At 38.3% G+C, this 18208-nt stretch overlaps 2 protein-coding genes and 1 long non-coding RNA gene across 31 annotated transcripts in view; 2 read left to right on the forward strand and 1 right to left on the reverse strand.

Moving 5' to 3' along the window:
- The window catches only part of cdh31 (cadherin 31), a 438121-nt gene that overhangs the window by 400721 nt on the left and 19192 nt on the right, over nucleotides 1-18208 (forward strand). The gene's annotated exons all lie outside the window — the stretch shown is intronic.
- The window catches only part of LOC127529178 (uncharacterized), a 412696-nt gene that overhangs the window by 348254 nt on the left and 46234 nt on the right, over nucleotides 1-18208 (reverse strand). The window lies entirely within an intron of this gene.
- The window catches only part of snai3 (snail family zinc finger 3), a 178552-nt gene that overhangs the window by 114472 nt on the left and 45872 nt on the right, over nucleotides 1-18208 (forward strand). The window lies entirely within an intron of this gene.

Raw genomic sequence — 18208 nt, forward strand, 5'->3', positions numbered from 1 at the left:
CACCTAGCAAACATTGTGGAATTACCACACTTGGAGGATGTTTTCCCAGCATTTTTTAACCTCTTAGTAAGTAAAATACAGCTATAACACAGCAGTATTTGGCTTCCTGAAACATTCCCCATACAAATTGATGGCATGTTTTTTCCCAGATCAAGTAGAGGGATAAGTTATGGAATCGTCAACAAAAAAAAAAAAAAAAAAAAACCTCAATTAGTACTTTGTTGCTCCTTCTCAGGCATAAGAGGCCCAGAATTCTTTGAGGCGTGGGCTTTTTAATGAAAAACAATAATCAACATCAAGCTGGTTCCAGCAGTGTTGTCTGATAGCAGTTGACAGATCAGCTTTGCAGGGTGGAGCCTTGTCATGTCATTTTCAGTTTGCTGGCCACATGTTGGAGTTGATACTTTTTCTTCAGAAGAAAAAAAAAAAAAAGCTTTAACATTCTTTGCTCTGTGACAAGATGCATTATAATCCTGAAAAACTTACTTCATCACCAAATCTGTTTTCTAGCAATTGAGTCAGAGGTGTTCAAAATTTCAATGTACATCTATATGTTAACTGTTGAGGTATTGGTTGCCATCATCCCTTGTTCTTTACCTGACATGACAGAACATTTTGTCCCCAGGTGCAAATTTGGATTTTTACAGATGGCCTTTATATACATACTTACCAGAATGACTAAAAAGGAATAACATTAGAAAAGCTGTGACTCAGGCATTATACTGGCTATTGTTGTTGGTATAAAGGAGCCCCTGTAGTTCTGTGGAATAGTTCACTGGCTGAAAGTCTGCCTTGTTACTGTGTGCAGTATTGTCCATAATGGCACTCAGGCTTGTTTTGATTCTTTAATTTGTTACTAACTCTATGGGGTCCAGAGTGTGTCCTATAACTGGGCTTGCCCATGTTATCTTGGTGATGAATTAATGTTTACCAGCCCATCTCACCACTGTGTAGAAAATTGCACTGGCCATCACAGAGTAGTAGATGATGTGATGAATGTTGCTACCCACATTAGAGGAATGCAGTCTCCTAAGAAAAAAATATCTGCCCTTTCTTATATAAATCCTCTGTGTTCGGGGACACCACCCAACCCTCCCCCCAAGTACTTCTATAAGTGCACAACATACAAATCAACTCCCTAAATAGTGACTGTACACACCGGGGGCCTCATGTATAATGCCGTGCGTAGAACTCGCACTATAACGTGGCGTAAGCACAAAAGCGGGAATGTGCGTATGCACAGAAAAATCCAGATGCAAGAATCTGTGCGTATGCAAACTTTCATGTTCTTCCACTACATAAATCCTGATCAGCGTGAAAAGTAATGCACGTGCATGCACCTTCTGTCCCGCCCCAACTCCTCCCAGAATTACGCCTCTTTCAATATGCAAATCAATATAAATATCCCTTAAGCTCAGCCTTCTGTGAAAAGACAATGGGAAAAGCAGGAGGGGAAAATATAAGAATTTCAGCGAATACCAAGTGGAGGCAAAGGAAAAACGTACTATTTGTTGGTTTAAACAGTGATATAAACAACAAAAGAAAGTTGATCAAGTGACCGAGTGTCGGAGAAACTCGAAAGCTCAAGTTCACAAGGTCGCACAGTACCCGAAATAAAAAAAGTCCCATATCAAAGTCGCCATGAAAAGGCGAGTTGTAGCCCACCATCTGAGTGTCATATAAAAGCTTATTAGGGTACAGACAAAAAAAAATTGGCACACAGTGGGGGGAAAAAAGCACGAAATGTCAACTTTAATCTCAAAATTTCCACTTTAATCACGTAGTTTATTTTGCCATTAAAGTAGAACATCGTAAAGTTCATCTTAAGATCGTTTAATTTACTAGTTTCTCAAATCCCATCATAACTAAAGTAGCACGTTAAATGCTTTGTTCTGTATTTGATCTTCTTTGTGCTCTGTGTGTGAATCACTACCTGCTTCTTAAACAGGCTTTCTTTTTCTCCCGACAGGACACAATCCATTGCATTCGTGATATTACAGCTCTCTGAATAATTAAAATACTGAGATGTATACGTGATATCTTTCATGATGATAGGAATGAAAGCATGTTATTAAACATGGGAACACGATGGTGCAGTGCTTGTTCATGTCTCACGCAAGAGGCTTGCTGCGCCATGCGTGACCTTCGATGAAATAATTTATTACAGAAGTACTGTCTCTTTCAAACGTACTAACCTCCAATTCTTGTCCTTACTTTTCTTTCTCCAAATACCCAATCGCCACACAATCAGCTCTGTAATAGACGTAAAGCCATCTGTAAGCTTAGAATGCCGATTCTTCAGAACTTTTAAGGAACATTGAAATGTCTTCGTAGTACGTGTTTAATTATTCTGTCCGTCTATCCTTCCAGTGTCATGTCAGCACCAGCAAGAATACAACGCAATGCAGGAACAGTCCATGAACTAGCTATCGCTGCGGCACCGTGTCCTCACATGTTTAATTATTAACAATACAGATTATTTTAAATGTTAACATTTTATCTGTATAATCAACATATTTTGCTGCATTTCATCTTAAAAATATCGTCAACATATGTAAATACGTGCTTTATAAAGTGGCGCAGGTTGTGCAATATTATAACTGTAGTGCAAGATTACAGTGGGGTAATGTACTTAAGTACAAACCGTTCTACAAGGAGCACTTGATTGACTGATTGAGTGTGTTTTATAATTCTTGGGATGAAACTTTTTCTGAACCGCGACTTGATACAGGAAAGGCTTTGAAGCAGTTTTGCCGTGGCTGAGGCAGCATCTGCTTCATGCTGTATCCCGATAATTCGCTTTCCAATCAGCTGCTGCTGTGATTCCCCTCTCGGATGCAGTGATACACTCTGAGTGGTGCAGTGAGAGTAATATGGAAAAAGATGATCTGCTGTGGCAACCCTTAACGGGAGCAGCTGAAAGAAGATGCAGTGAGAGTAACTATGCTAAAGCAGTTATGGTATTTGGAATACTATGGCTATTCCCTGGACCATTATATTGCTGCAGGTTAATTACAATCAGATGCATTACACTAATAAACAATATGCAGTTAGTTTCAGTGTATTTATAAAGCCGCGTCAGGAATGTGAATCTAAGAAAGGGTGACCACATGGGAACAGTAGCACTGCTTTGACACTGGGTGCCGCCAGTCTGCAAAACCGAACGGAGAAATTGCGTATGACAGGGTATGAGGTACCGTGGAAATGTGCGTGGCTTTACACCAAGTTTAGGTTTTATACATCGCGATTTGAGTGTGGAAACGTTCTTACGCAACATTTCTGTGCGTATGCACCGTTTATATATGAGGCCCCAGGTCTTTGGTGTGACAAAAGTCAATGACCATATCCTTGATTTTGCTGATAAGGTAGACTTTTTTTTTTTTTTTTTTTTTTTTTCCCTGTACCAAGAAACACATTTCTCCAACTTTTATGGTTTGTCTCATGCCCCTTTTCAATGCAATCGAAGTGCAAAATCATCTGAGTTTCTGTCAGTGACCTGATCATGGTGGTGAATTCTATAGTCGGAGGTGTACAGAATGAAGAGAAAAGACAAGACTGTTCTTGTGGTACTCCAGTGTTACTTACATCAGCATCTGAGACAATATCCTTATGTCTATCAAACTATGGTATGTTTGAGGGTCCATTCAGTTCCATATGTTGCTTTTGTTCAGGCAGTCATCTGTGTGTTTCTTTTAGAATAACACCAGATGTAAGATTAGGAATATATTTGGCCAATGTAGATTTGTGATTTATCACTGAACATCACTTTCATCCACACTCCATTATTGCCTCTCTTTATCCTGCTATAGCCTAGTTGTTTTCTTTTTACATTTTAATAATTTTGTTTGGCTGTTCTATATGCAAATCCCATTTCATGACCTTCAGTGGCAAAGCACAATAAAATGGTGAGAGAAAGAATTGGGCTGTTCTTGGGTGTCTAATAGATTCAATGACCTTGGTTTGCTGCTAGGAATTAGTGACTAGGGGACATGATAAGAACAGATTCTGTCAATAGGGTTAAATGTAAAGCTATATACAGAAGTGTTTAAGTATGCTAATATTTTGACCGTTCACCATCTGCATTTTCTCTTTCTTTTAAAAATAAAACAAGTGAGCTGTACTTGTATGTAGCTGAGCATAGTTATGAAATTATAGCAATAACAGAAACCTGGCTTCATTAAGGATAGGGATAAGTAGAGCAGAGGGATATACTTTTTATTTAACTCTTTTAGGGCTAATTTTTTTTTTGTTTCTTTTCTCCCAGGGCTGAATATTTTTCCAAAAACTAACATTTTTTAAAAAAGAACACAAAGCAATTGTTTAACATATCAAATCAACAAAAAATATTTACTTTTGACAAATGTTACTGTCTTGCATGTTGTATGAGCCTGCATACTCTATGATTTCACATACATATCACATTTTACACAGCAAAGTCTGATCTCGCTCAAAGCAGCCAATTTCAGTCATTGCCACATTGCACTCCTTACAATATGTGTTGCTTTGGTGCCTATTTTTCAATTGTCTGTTGCTGCACTTTCTCACATATATTGTTAGTGTGTACTGTAGAGAGACAAGTCACCCATTTGCCATCGTGCCATGCCACTGCCACCAAGTTTTCTGCCTGCATGAAAACCGTATTGTCACCTCTTCATCTTCTGAAACTTTATGAACTTTATGTATGGCATTATAGCCTGGCTCACCCCATGGGATTTGACTCTGTTTATTACAGAAGTGAATAAAACTTTGCAGCAGCACGTACCTAAGCCACCAGGGGACAAAACACGTTTGGACCAATACTCCCTGAAGTTATATCACCAGTTCTGTCCCATCTCTATTTGTAATGCCACAGCGCGCTTCATCTCGTCTTTCGTTGTGGGTTTCCACTTTGAAAAACGAGAATGCGATGCAAACGCAGCCCGCGATTCAAAAAAAATCTCTGCCTACCTGTTTGTCTCGTCTGACAGTAGCTGAAAAGCAGCATCAGGAGACAGCAGCCTGAAGTACAGCAGCTGGTGATCTGTCGTGTCCAACAGCAAGCCATGCCGTCTTGTAAACTCCGGTAGCCAGATCGGCTCTCAACGGATCAATGTCTGTGTATTTATCCCATGCGAACCTTGCCGTAGATGCATCGGCTGCGCGAAGGCACTCAACTGGCAGCAGATCTGCTGGCGCGGCATCGGCTGGTGTCTGATTAGCTGAGGCCTGCTTCTCACTCTCTTGCTCGATCTCCTGATCACTGCCAATAAAATCTGATTCTGAAAAATCAAGAGTCTGACTCCGCGATAATGCGCAAAACATCGTCTGCCGAGTGTTTTCTTTTCTGCACTTGCTTCGCTCCCTTTTCACATGTCGATGCCATCTTGCCATTGTTTACATTTCGCAACTCACGCACACGCAATGTTTAGTTGCCGAGTCAACGAGTCTAGCATTCCTCCAAGCACAGAGGGAATGCCTGTGACGTGACAGTGAGATTTGTCGCCATTAACAGCTGATTGTCGCCCCTATCCCTGGATGTCGACTTTTGTCGACATTCGCCTTCAACCCCTCCTGTCGACAAAAGTCGACATCCGCCCTAAAAGAGTTAAAGGAAATCTAGAACAGAAAAATTGGGTTGCTATTTATGTCAAACAGAATTAAAATGCATGTCCTCTTTAATTGGACAATGAGCCCAATCTTTGTGAGGGTATCTGGCTTCAGCTGGAAAGCATTAAGGAAAGAGGCCATATTTTAGGAATGTCTTTTGCATTGGAATTACTGTCTGCATTGGCCTATCTACATCTTTTTAGTAATCTTAAAAGGCAAGTTTACAAGGGGAAATTGGTTACAATCATATGAAAAAGTTTGGGAACCCCTCTTATTCTTGGCTGAGCTTTCAAAGTATCAACTTCCTTTTAATATAGGACATGCCTTATGGAAAAAGTAGTATTTCAGCACTTACATTAAGTTTATTGGATTAACAGAAAATATGCAATATGCATCATAACAAAATTAGACCGGGGCATAAATTTGGACACCCCAACAGAGATATTACATCAATACTTAGTTGAGCCTCCTTTTGCAAATAAAACAGCCGCTAGACGCCTCCTATAGCCTTTGATGAGTGTCTGGATGGTGGTGTTTTTGACCATTCTTCCATACAAAATCTCTCCAGTTCAGTTAAATTTGATGGCTGCCGAGCATGGACAGCCTGCTTCAAATCATCCCGTAGATTTTCAATGATATGCAAGTCAGAGGACTGTGACGGCCATTCCAGAACATTGTACTTCTCCTTCTGCATGAATGCCTTTGCAGATTTTGAACTGTGTTTTGGATCATTGTCTTGTTAGAATATCCAACTCCTGCGTAACTTCATTTTTGTGACTGATGCTTGAACATTATCCTGAAGAATTTGTTGATATTGGGTTGAATTCATCCAACCCTCAAGTTTAACTAGCCACACAGCCCCACAGCATGATGGAACCTCCACCAAATTTGACGGTAGGTAGCAGGTGTTTTTCTTGGAATGTGTTGTTCTTCTTCTGCCATGCAAAGCGCTTTTTGTTATGACCTAATAACTCAATTTTTGTCTCATCGGTCCAAAGCACTTTGTTCCGAAATGAATCTGGCTTGTCTAAATGAGCATTTGCATACAACGAGCGACTGTTTGTGGCGTGAGTGCAGAAAAGGCTTCTTTCTCATCACCTTGCCATACAGATGTTCTTTGTGAAAATTGCGCAGAATTGTAGAACAATGTACAGATACACCATCTACAGCAAGATGTTCTTGCAGGTGATCTGTGGGTTTTCTGTAACCATTCTCACAGGAGCGGCATGTACACAGGATTGTATTTTTCTTGGCCTGCCAGACCTGGGTTTAATAGCAACTGTGCCTGTGGCCTTCCATTTCCTGATTACATTCCTTACAGTTGAAACTGACAGTTTAAACCTCTGAGACAGCTTTTTGTAGACCGTGATACTGAACAATCTTTGTTTTCAGATCTTTTTATATATATTTTTTGTTGAAAGTAAATTACTATGCAGGCTAAGAGGGGTTCCCAGACTTTTTCATGACTGTATGTGGGACTTGTATCTACCCAAATGTTAACTGGGTTAACCTTGCAAATAGTACAGTACAAGAGAAGTTTTCAGACATAAATCAGCAGTATGTTAAAGCACCAACGAAGAGAGAAGCCCGTCTACATTTAATCTCTTGTAATAATCCATATGGAATTGAGGGTATAAAGGTGATTGAACCACTAAGGTCAAGTGACCATAATATAATACAATTGTCAGTGTTTTGGAAGAGTGAGGGTGCAAAAAAAAATAATAATTTTTTTTGGTAGGGCAAATTTTGATAAAGTGCGGCAAATGCTAAAGAGGGTGGACTGGGATAAGCTTTTAAGTGTGGAGACAGTCAAGGAGCAGTGGAACAGGTTTAAAAATGTTTTACAGTATATCTAATGCAGAGCCGGTACAAACCTAAATTTGTAAGTATTCGGGAATTTTTTTTTTAAAAAAAAAAAAGAGAAATCTCGTGTTAGAGCTGAAAAAGAAGCTGCAAAGGGGAAAAATACTCTGATATAAAATTTTAACTCCCATGTGAATCATAGGGCGTTTATGATAAGGGCAACCACTAAGAAGGATATTATAGAAAATAAAAGGTAGTTGGAGAGGAATATAGAAGATTGGGCGATGGTCAACTTGGAGATTCTATCAATGTTTTAGTACTAAAAGAGCAGACAAGGAGGCAGAGTGCATCAGGAATAGTAAAGGGGATTAAGAAATGGAGACTATAAAATAACACATGCTCTAAACTAATTTTTCTTAAACTCTTCATATGTGAGGAAGTAAATTACTTCCCAGCAGCAAAAGGTACTCCTAAGGGGGTACTGAGTGATTTGGAAATTGTAAAGAAGTATTGCTTAGATTAAATGGTTTTAAATCAAATAAATCGCCAGGACCAGGTAATGTTTATCCTCGAGTTCTTGATGAGGTTAGCGAGTGCATATGTAAACCCTGGACACTTATTTTTATCATTGTACACTGGGGAAATTCTGAAGGACTGGAAAATAGCAAATATTAACCTGTTGTATAAAATGGATGATCTGGCAGATCCAAGCAACTGTAGCCCAGTAAGCTTAACATGCATCAGTTAAATTTTAAATGAAGGAATTCTGGGGGCCGGCTTGGGTGGGGGGAGGTTGCTTTAGACTGAGCAGCATGTGATAAGAACAGGAGTTTTACTGAATAGTCAGCATGGGCTCAGAAAAGGGATGCAGTGTTTTTTATTAACATGCTGGTATTTTATGAGGAAGCAACAAAAGAATGATTAAAGTGGAGCTTATATGTATGTTGTTTCAGATAGCAATTGATAAGGTGGTACATCAGAGGTTGGGCATCAAGCTAAAAGAAATGGAGTTCAGGGTGTAGTGTGTAGTCGTTGCAAAATTTCCTCAGACACAGGAAGCAGAAGGTTATGGTGTGAGGAACCCAGTCAGAATTGGCTGATGTTAAGGTGATATTCCACAGGGGTCAGCACTAGAGCTGCTGCTATACTTAATTTAAAATAAATGATTTGGGTAGGAATTTTAAATAACAAGCTGGTTAAGTTTGCAGATGATTCCAAGCTAGGTTGATTGGCAAATCTAGAATCTGTTGAATCATTACAGAGGGACTTGGAGAGCATATAGGCTTAGGCAGATTCATGCTAGTGAAATTTAAGTAAATGTAGAGTTACATGTAGGAAGTTAAAATGTTGAGTTTACTTAATGAACAGGTTTGAAAATTGAAAGTACACCATATGACTATGAGAAGGATTTAGGAGTCATAGTGGACTTGACACCAACTTAATTTAAAAAGAGTTAATCAAGATCATGGTGGCACAGCTGGGAACTTAAGGGTAAATTTCATACAAACATTAGGAAGTTTTTTTCTTTACACAGAGAACCATACTTTACTCTGGTTACCAAGTAGTGTGGTAGAGAGTTGGACTTTAGGAACTTTTAAACTAGACTTAGTTTTTTTTTAAGTGGATAGGACTGACATGCTTTGTTGAGCTGAATGGCCTGTTCTTATCTAGATTGTTCTAATATGTGGTTAGTGTATTAGTGTTTCTACTAAATAAACCTTTTATTTATGTGTTTGTTAAAAAGATGAGACTGCAGGTATTTCAGATCATGCATAGCTGTCCTTTATAGTTATGTGGATATTTTGCAGGCTTAAGTCCGAATGGTTTACTCTGGGGTGTGTTTGGTATTCAGAGGCTAAGTTGAAAAAAACTTTGATTAAAAGCTCTGGTACATTGACAAGGTTATAAAAGTACTTGTTTATATTAAGCAGCAAAATACAGATGTACATGAATTTTACTGTTCTATATTTTCTAGGAATTACAAATTCTATCCATATTACTAAACGAGAATGGTAAACCGGATATGGATGCAGGGTCGTGCCCGTGAACGCAAAAGACGCACATGCACAGGCACCACACAAAGCCCCACCCCCACCCCCACCGCAACAGAGCAAAACGGGAGAAACTACGAACCGTCAGAGTAGGAAACAAAGTAAAACCTCATAAAGAGGATAAACAACAGGGACAAACACATGAAGAGCAGGTGACAGAACAAAGCCCCCCTCCCCAGAGTACAACGACAGAGACTACGAACCGTCTGACATGCCGCAAGCAGGATAAAGCGAGGTCAGAAATAAAACACAGAGTAGGAAACAAAGTAAAACTTCATAAAGGGATTAAAGAACGGGGACGAACACATGGAGAGCGGGTTACAGATGATGAAACCTGGAATGCAACAGCTACAAAAACACCTAGGCACTAAACACATGCACACCGAGATACAGAATATAAAGGCCGGACCAACGACAGTTAAACGTCCACACCACACAGTGGATACAGACCCTGAAGGTTCAGGCGCCTACATCGGGCGTCAAAGCCCAGTAAAGTACAAAAGGCAAATGCGCCTACACAGCATGGTAAGAACCGGCATAATACGGAATGCGCAGGCGTGGCCGCCATATTGTGAGTGGCACTAATGCGTAGATCTAATGAACGTGGACTCCGACAATGCGCGTCTCAAACTGCATAAGCAAAGCAGGCACGGGTTCAACACGACACAGCTCGAGTGACCGAGATACAAACTCACGCCTGCCTGGATATAATTAATGAACGCAATTGCCTACAACGTGCGTCTGAAATGACGCAAACCAGGCAGAGACTCCTCCAAAAAGAAACCGCTCGACTAAACGATATACGAAGTGAAACAGGAAACACTACAGAGTCCGCAGTGCTCCACAATGCACCGCATAATAGTTCGGAAAGAGCTTCGTATTAACAGTGGAGAGACCCACAGTGACATGGGCGAACGCTCCGTATTAAACATACGTCATCCTCACACATCCAATCTATACGGCATAGGTGAATCACATTACAGTTATGCATTATTAACAGTACGATAAACATCAGGGTATCGCAAACAAATGAAAATTATTACTCAAAAAAGGGAAAATATAATCGGGTACGTACGGGGCTCCGTGTTAACAGTGGAGAGCCCCAGAGTGACACGGGCGAGCTCTCCGTATTAAACGTGCGTCATCCTCACACGTGGCTACCCAGCGAGCAAGGGTTCAAAACACCGGGGGTAGGCGAGCAAAGCCCCCTTGTATTACATAATAGGTTGATGCAGATTCCGTTTTATTTAAACTTTTTTTTTATGCTCCTCTCCATAACCATGTAAACAAAAGCCTTATGTCCCGTTTTAGTGGGTTTTTTTTATAATTAAACCATAGACCACATGTGTCAACTGTTCATTGTTACTTTCTCATATATGTAGTGTAGAGTATAGTAATTGTGAAAAAATTTAGCCTCTAGATTTAGGTGAATCCTCAAATTTCATGTGCCCCTGAACACATTGACTATTTTTGCAATTATTTATTTATTTATTTATATATTTATATATATGTACGTATATATATGTGATGTGTGTGTGTATGTGTATATATATATATATATATATATATATATATATATATATATATATAATAATGTGTGTGTGTGTGTATGGAAACAGAATAGCTTGTACACTTTGAACTAGATAAATGAAAATTTGGCATTTGTGTGTTGTATCAAAATGTTAAGTTGCCCAAAAGTTGATAGAAAACTAAGTCAACTGGAAGTGGTACTATACATGAACATATATCACAATTTTTAAAATATACTGGTACATAGTTTAACAATTTAAAATTTTGTATAGTAGTTCTTCTGTGAAATTGCATGATAAGAAGGGAAAAATTGAACTTTTATCATTTAGTTAGGGTATCAAACACACAGATATAGAATTTCACCTTAATCGGATAACTGGATATGATAGCTTAACAGGTATCGGCACTATTACATATGCATTACTACGGTTACATTTACATTACATTAATTACATTAATTTTGTATGATCATTACTTATTGCTAGGGATAAAATTTGATCTTGATGAAGTGACTGGAAGTGGTATATTACTGACCACAAAAAAGATTTGAAATTTGTTTTATAGCAGGTTGGAGGGATGGATAGGTGGACTTAAGTGTGTTTTTTTGTGAAATCTTTTTCATATTCATTGGTGAAATTTACCAATTTACTGTTAGTGTTCAAATGTAGACAAGAATACCTGTTAATTGAATACAAATACTAACAAGTTTGTTTTTCATTGTTGTACATTTATTTTGTCAACGGAAAATGTTTTATCGATAATTACAGTGGTGGTTTGAACTAATTTAATGTATTGCAATCAATGAAATCATTGTTTTATTTTTCTGGTAAGAGATCCATTTTAATTTTTAAATTAAAATACCAAACCTTTCTGATTTGCACTACAGATTTACTTTTGTCCATTTAATTCCACGAATTCTGTTTCATATGTTTTGTATTGTTTGTGAATTGACATTTTCTGTATTTTTTGGATTGCCTGAACTTTATCTACATTTAATTTTTTTAGTTGAAAATGAGTTAAAAGCAGCATTGCAAAGGCAGAAGAACATTAATTGCTTACACATTTATGCTTCTCTCACCCCCCTGTTATAAACAAGAATGAGTTAGACAGGGCTAGAATAAACTGTTAAGATAATTAGATTTTCCAGAATTAACTACATTGCATGTACAGTATACTGTTTCACTTATCAACAATGCAAAGAAATTACATGGTACACACACAAAATAACACTATCAAATAAGCTTTAAATTGGAATAGGTACATGTTTTGTTTCACAAGTTGGCATTCATACAATTATGTAATCTCTACATATACAAGAAAAGTTGAGGTGCCGGCTACCTTGGCAGCATGATGTGGCTTCAGGTCCTTCTCATGGCTGACAGAAAAAGAACACTTATGTGGGCATGCAGTCTAGCACAGGAGTGGGCAGAGTCAGTCCTGGAGGGCCGCAGTGGCTGCAGGTTTTTGCTCCAACCCAGTTGCTTAATAAGAAGTCCTTATTGCTCAAGTAACACTTCAGCTTCACTTTAGTTGTCTCGCTCGTTAAGATTTTGAACCCTTATTGCTTATTTTAGTCTTAAACAGCTGTATTCTTGGTTTTTAATTGCTCCTAATTAGCAATACCATGCAAATGACAAAAGAGACCAGCATTTCTCCATTTAGCTTGTTTTCATTTACACCTGTGTATATTTATCACGCACTATTTGGTTTAATTAAATACCTGGAAAGAAAGTGAAGAGAAAAAAGTGAAGCACTGAGAATTACTCATCTGTTTTAGACTTCAAATCATTTGGATGATATCCTTAGAAAGGAAAATAAATCTAGGATATGAGAATGACCTGACATGGCAGAGTTAAAGCACTAACAAGCCATGCAATTAAATAATTGACAAGGATTGTTTTTTAATTAAGCAACTGGGTTGGAACAAAAACCTGCAACCACTGCGGCCCTCCAGGACTGAATCTGCCCACCCCTGGTCTAGCAGACAGATGTTGCCGTGTTCTTTTCCTAATGCCAGTGAAACATACTGCACAGGCTGACTGATCATTTTCATTGCAACTGCAGGTCATACACTCGGAGCATAAATGAATATTATAGATGACCAAAGAATTGAAGGTGCTGGCTACTCCCACCATGCAATTGGGCTTCAGATCCTTTTCATAGCAAGTGGCTTTCTTTGAGAAATGGGGGTCTAAGTGTTACTAGTAAGCTTTGTTCAGAATAATCCTAATGAAACTTGAGTAAATCTGACTGGTACATGAGTACCATATGTGTAATAGGTTTTATTGTGCACAGCCTGTGTCCTTGTTTCTCCAAAGAAAATCAATGAAGTTTTGTTCCTTAGTTATGTACAGCTTTAATTGGAGCATTTGCTTCCAGCCCTGCAGGCAGGTCCTCCAACTTACAGGGAAAACTTGGAGGTTTAAAAAAACTCACTGTTCCAGTGTGGTGCTGAGGTGACACCCCCTGCACTTGGGTCCCAATCCAGGTAGTTTGTAATGTGGTGGATGTGACAATGTGCTCCCAACCAACCAACCAACCTTGTCTTTCAAAAAATAAAATTTAGCTTTTTGTGACCTGCTGGATATAAACAGCTGCTATAGTGTAAATGAGTAATTCAATGTTATCTGACGTGGACTTGACATTACTTGGACATGCTGCTGCATGCTTGGTTCTCATGCACTCTTCAAAATAAACACTGGTTCAATTGTCATATGGCTATGTTGATCTGAATGCAGTGCTAAAACAGTTTGCACAGTATTTTTTTATCACTATTGAAAATAGTATTACAGAAATTGGATGTTCATGCTGGCACTAAACAAAAATTTTCACGATCTAGGTTTCAATATTACTTGAACATCTAAATTTTTCCGGAGGCTGCTGCAAAGACAAAAAAAAAATCATCCTTTTTTGAAACATGTTACTAGGGATCAGACATTTAAACATGTTAAACGTAGTTGGCTGTAACTACCCATATGAGTGCCTCTGTTTTGTGATTGGCTAAGGCACTTGTTTACTGTTGAGCAGTTTATAACTGAAAGCTTGACCTCCTAAAGGCTCGTTTATACTTCACGCTCAGAACGCGTACTCACACGCATCATGGCTGCCACGTGTTGCCAGTGTTCATTTGGTGCATTATCTGAGCAGGTCCTCAGAAATTAACGCGACGCATGTGCAAGTTGCAGTAGTGCTGGGCGGTATGACCAAAATTCTATATCACAGTATTTGTCTAAATTATACCGGTTTCACAGTATTCAACGGTATTTTTTTCCCATGCATGAGTGGATGTTAATCACGTTTTACACTGCAATTACTGCAGTAGACTGGCTAAGAATAACCTATTCCACTGTCATGAATTGTAAATTGTAAAAAAAAATATTTTAATGTGCACACAAGTATTAATACAGGTTTGCATGGCCCCATAAAGTGATAGTTTTCAAGGGGGTGGCACTAATGAAGAGAAGGAATCTCATTGCATGACAGATGCAGTAAAAATATAGAATCTTTTTATTGAACACATTTTGCAAACAACTTAAACTAAAATTTTGACATTTTCAGCCATCCAAAGAGGCATTTAGACTTAGTAAAATATCCAGAGGTGCTTGTCAAAAGTTGTACTGTACTGAACATGTCTTAGAAAAGGAATAAATAGTAAGTTATTTTTTGTAAACCATCTACACTTTCTGTTAATGTTAACAATCTCTGTCCACTGACATGTTAGTCATTTTTTAAACTACCATTAAACTGCATAATATTTAAACTAATAAATAATAACAATAAAATAAATAATAGCGCAACTTCCAGTAATACTATTACTTCCAAGACTTCAAGCCTAATGGCATTATACAGTATTCACCAAATAAGAATAAAACAAAACAAGTGCAACTTGGTGATGACATCTTTACCAACTGAACCATCATTAAGGCAAACTGCATTAATATGGACCTTGCTTCAAGCTAAGCTATATACATAAAAAATAAAACTGCAACTTGCATTTATAATGCTATCTGTGGTATAGCCCTACGGAATCGTATTAGGACCATGGTGAAGAAAAAAAAACTGTTGATTAAAGTCGACATTTCCACTTAATTCTCGTAGTTTTTGTCATTAAAGTAGAATGATGTAAACTAAACTTCATCCTAAAATCAGTGTTTAACTTATGACGGGGTTTGAGAAAATCTAGTGAAGTGTTCCCCGACCCAGTTGTTAATTGCTACGTTCTTCTAAACTGACTTCCTCTTGCACTAAGAGGCAGCGATCGCCGCACTGAATACATTCACTTCATGATATTCCTGCTCTCTGAAAATGTAGAATGCTAAGATAATTGTTCGTGATGAAATGCATTAAAACACATATTAAATATGCACAGTAGTGCTGCTCTCTCGCAGTAAGAGGTCCCTAGGTGTACGTTCAATGTAGAGAACTTTATGGCAGGTGTGATGAGGTTCCAAAAAACTGGATGTATGAATGGGTATCGCACAGGTTTAACTTAAATATTGTGTAAATGTTGGGTTCGTGATCTGGTGGTCAAAGACACGAACACAGAATTCAGTGGATGTTCTTCTGAGCACGCTTTCTTTATTGCATGCGTGCTGTCTCTTTCTGACGTACCAAGCCCCCAGTTCTTATCCTTCCTTTTTCTTTCTCCACATAACCAATCGCCACACGATAAACGTCTTTGTGAAATTAAAACTAGTATAAACTTAGACCACATAGTGTTCAAATATTTCAAAAAAAATCTTTGTTATACATGTTTAACTATGCCGTCCATTCAGGGTTGCGCCCATCCCAGCAAGCGTTGTGTGCAAGGCAGGAGGAAATCCTGAACGTTGCGCCAGCACATCGCAGGATGAATACGAGCAATACATACACTAGCAGGGTTAATATAGTATAACACAACCCCCCATCCTACATGACTTTGAAAGGAAACTGAAGCATGGCGAGTAAGCCCACCAGAAAAACCTGCATGTCCAAAGCAGGGAACACCCGGGACCCCATTGCTGCGAGACAACAATGCAACCTCCACATCACCGTGCCCCCACATGATTAATACATGCTTTAATGCATTTCATCATGAAAATTTATATCAAGTATTTATCTTGGCATTCTAAATGTTCAGGGAGCAGGAATATCATAAAATTAATGTATTCTGTGTGCTGCCTGCACCTCCTCTTAGTGCAAGAGTAAGTCAGTTTAAGAAGCACGTAGTGATTAACATGGCTTTGGGAGCACAACACAAAGCATTTAATTTGCTACATAACTTATGACGGGGTTTGAGAAAATCTAGTAAATTAAATATTCATTTTAAGGTGTTTAGTTTACAATGTTCTATTTTAATAAATTACGAGAATAAAGTCAACATGTCGACTTTAATCTTGACAAACGGAGAGAATAAAGTAGAAATGTCGATTTTCTTGTCATAAGCATCGACATTAAAGTGGAAATGTCCAATAAAGTCAACAGGTCGTCACACTATTACACAGTACCCAGGTACATTACACAGCATTGGAAAAAAATACAACTTGGCTTTCAGTATTATCCAGTAGTATAGAAACAGTATAGTATAAAAACAGTATTCACACATTTGAACATAATGGTCCACATCTGACCTTTTTAAATCTAAAGTATCTCCAGACAAAAGACGTGACTCCTTTTTCCAGCAAAAGTTCTTCTGTGTCATCATTTTCAACTTTATCGTCTGCTACAGTTTCAGTTTCGGAATGTTCTCTGTCCATTTTCACAGCCCAACACCTCCACTAACATATGTACTCCATTGCATGTGTTTAGCGGTGTAGCAGTGAAAAAGGTCCCCCCTTAAACAGTTTCCCGCTGCACCACATTCCAAATGTTTAGGCAGTTTAAACCGGTGTTGCGGTATAAAAAAAATCCATATCATAACAAAAATAAACTGTGTTCAGTATGAACCGGTATACCACCCAGTACTAGTAAAATGACTGCAGAGCAACTGTTTGGCTGTTGAAAAATGTCTTTTTTCCAAATAAATTAGAATTGTTTGTATAGTGACAAACCCTAATGAAGTTACACCCATGTCCCTACCTCAAGACATTTTTCAGTTTGAACATAGGTGTAGCCATCTCTTGAATATTTAGTAGGTAAGATGCAATTAATTGGAACTGTAGTAATTTCGTTCTAATGCCTGTTGTCAGGCTTGTGAATCCAGATGCTCAGTTGTTACAAGCACCAAGAAAATGCAGGATAAAAGGATACCTTCATTTTGCATTCCATAATGAATGAATTCACTAATCACTTAGGTATACCCAGTATTGGGAAGAACTACTAACTTTCTTCCTCAGACAACTTGAAATCACGTTTTCTTTGTTTGGTTTTTTTGTTTTTTTTTGGGATGCACTTTTCATCCAGCAAACGTCCAGTTTTTATTTGTCCCAAATATGCCTGTTGGTTTGAGATCTAGAAACACTGCTTGTCATTAAAGTCACTCATGCTTATGGAACCGGTTTGAAACTGAGGACAAAGTAAATAATCCTAGCTAATTTGATTTACAGTTGTTCATAAATGATGCACCACAACACTAATATTCAATTAGTTGATCGGTTTATGATTGTTGGTTTCACAAAGAACAAGTAGTATCTTGGTTGCTGTGTGAAAGCTAAGTGAAGTATTGTTTGTTTTGTGGCAGTAATATGCTGAAAAACTAATTCTAGGAATGTCAGTAAATATATTGGGGAGAGTAGCCTGTGTACAACCATCTAAATAAGTCGAATCTGGAGTCCAATGCAATTTTTTCTTAAAACACTACCTTCAGCGTCATTGTCAGAAGGGAACCTGAATGCTTAGTTTTTCAGATGTGCTTCCATTGAAAGGAGGAAAATGCCATCAAAACCATGAATAACTGATTGCTATCAGCCAAAGTCCTCCTCAAACTCCTAATCAATGCAAGCTAATCTAAGACCGTTGCATCTATAGTAGAATATTTTTACTTTTTTTTTTTTTTTTTTTTGAGACTTCAGCACTTATGAGAAATAAGGGCAGCCTGCTCCTTGCAATGTGAAGCACTTATGGGCCATTTACTCCTGCAGTGGGTAGCAATGTTTAGTTCTGTGTAGTGAACTTTTGCTGCCAGTTGTTACACATGGGAAGCTTTTTAATAGTGTCCTACCTTTTATACTCTGTTATTGAGTGTTTACTTCTGCCTCATCTTGTTTACTGATTTATAATGGGCCTCTTAATTTGCTACCTGTGGGGAGGATTTGGGAAAC

This window comes from Erpetoichthys calabaricus, chromosome 9 (genome assembly GCF_900747795.2).
Source record: "Erpetoichthys calabaricus chromosome 9, fErpCal1.3, whole genome shotgun sequence".
NCBI classification, from domain to species: Eukaryota; Metazoa; Chordata; class Cladistia; order Polypteriformes; family Polypteridae; genus Erpetoichthys; species Erpetoichthys calabaricus.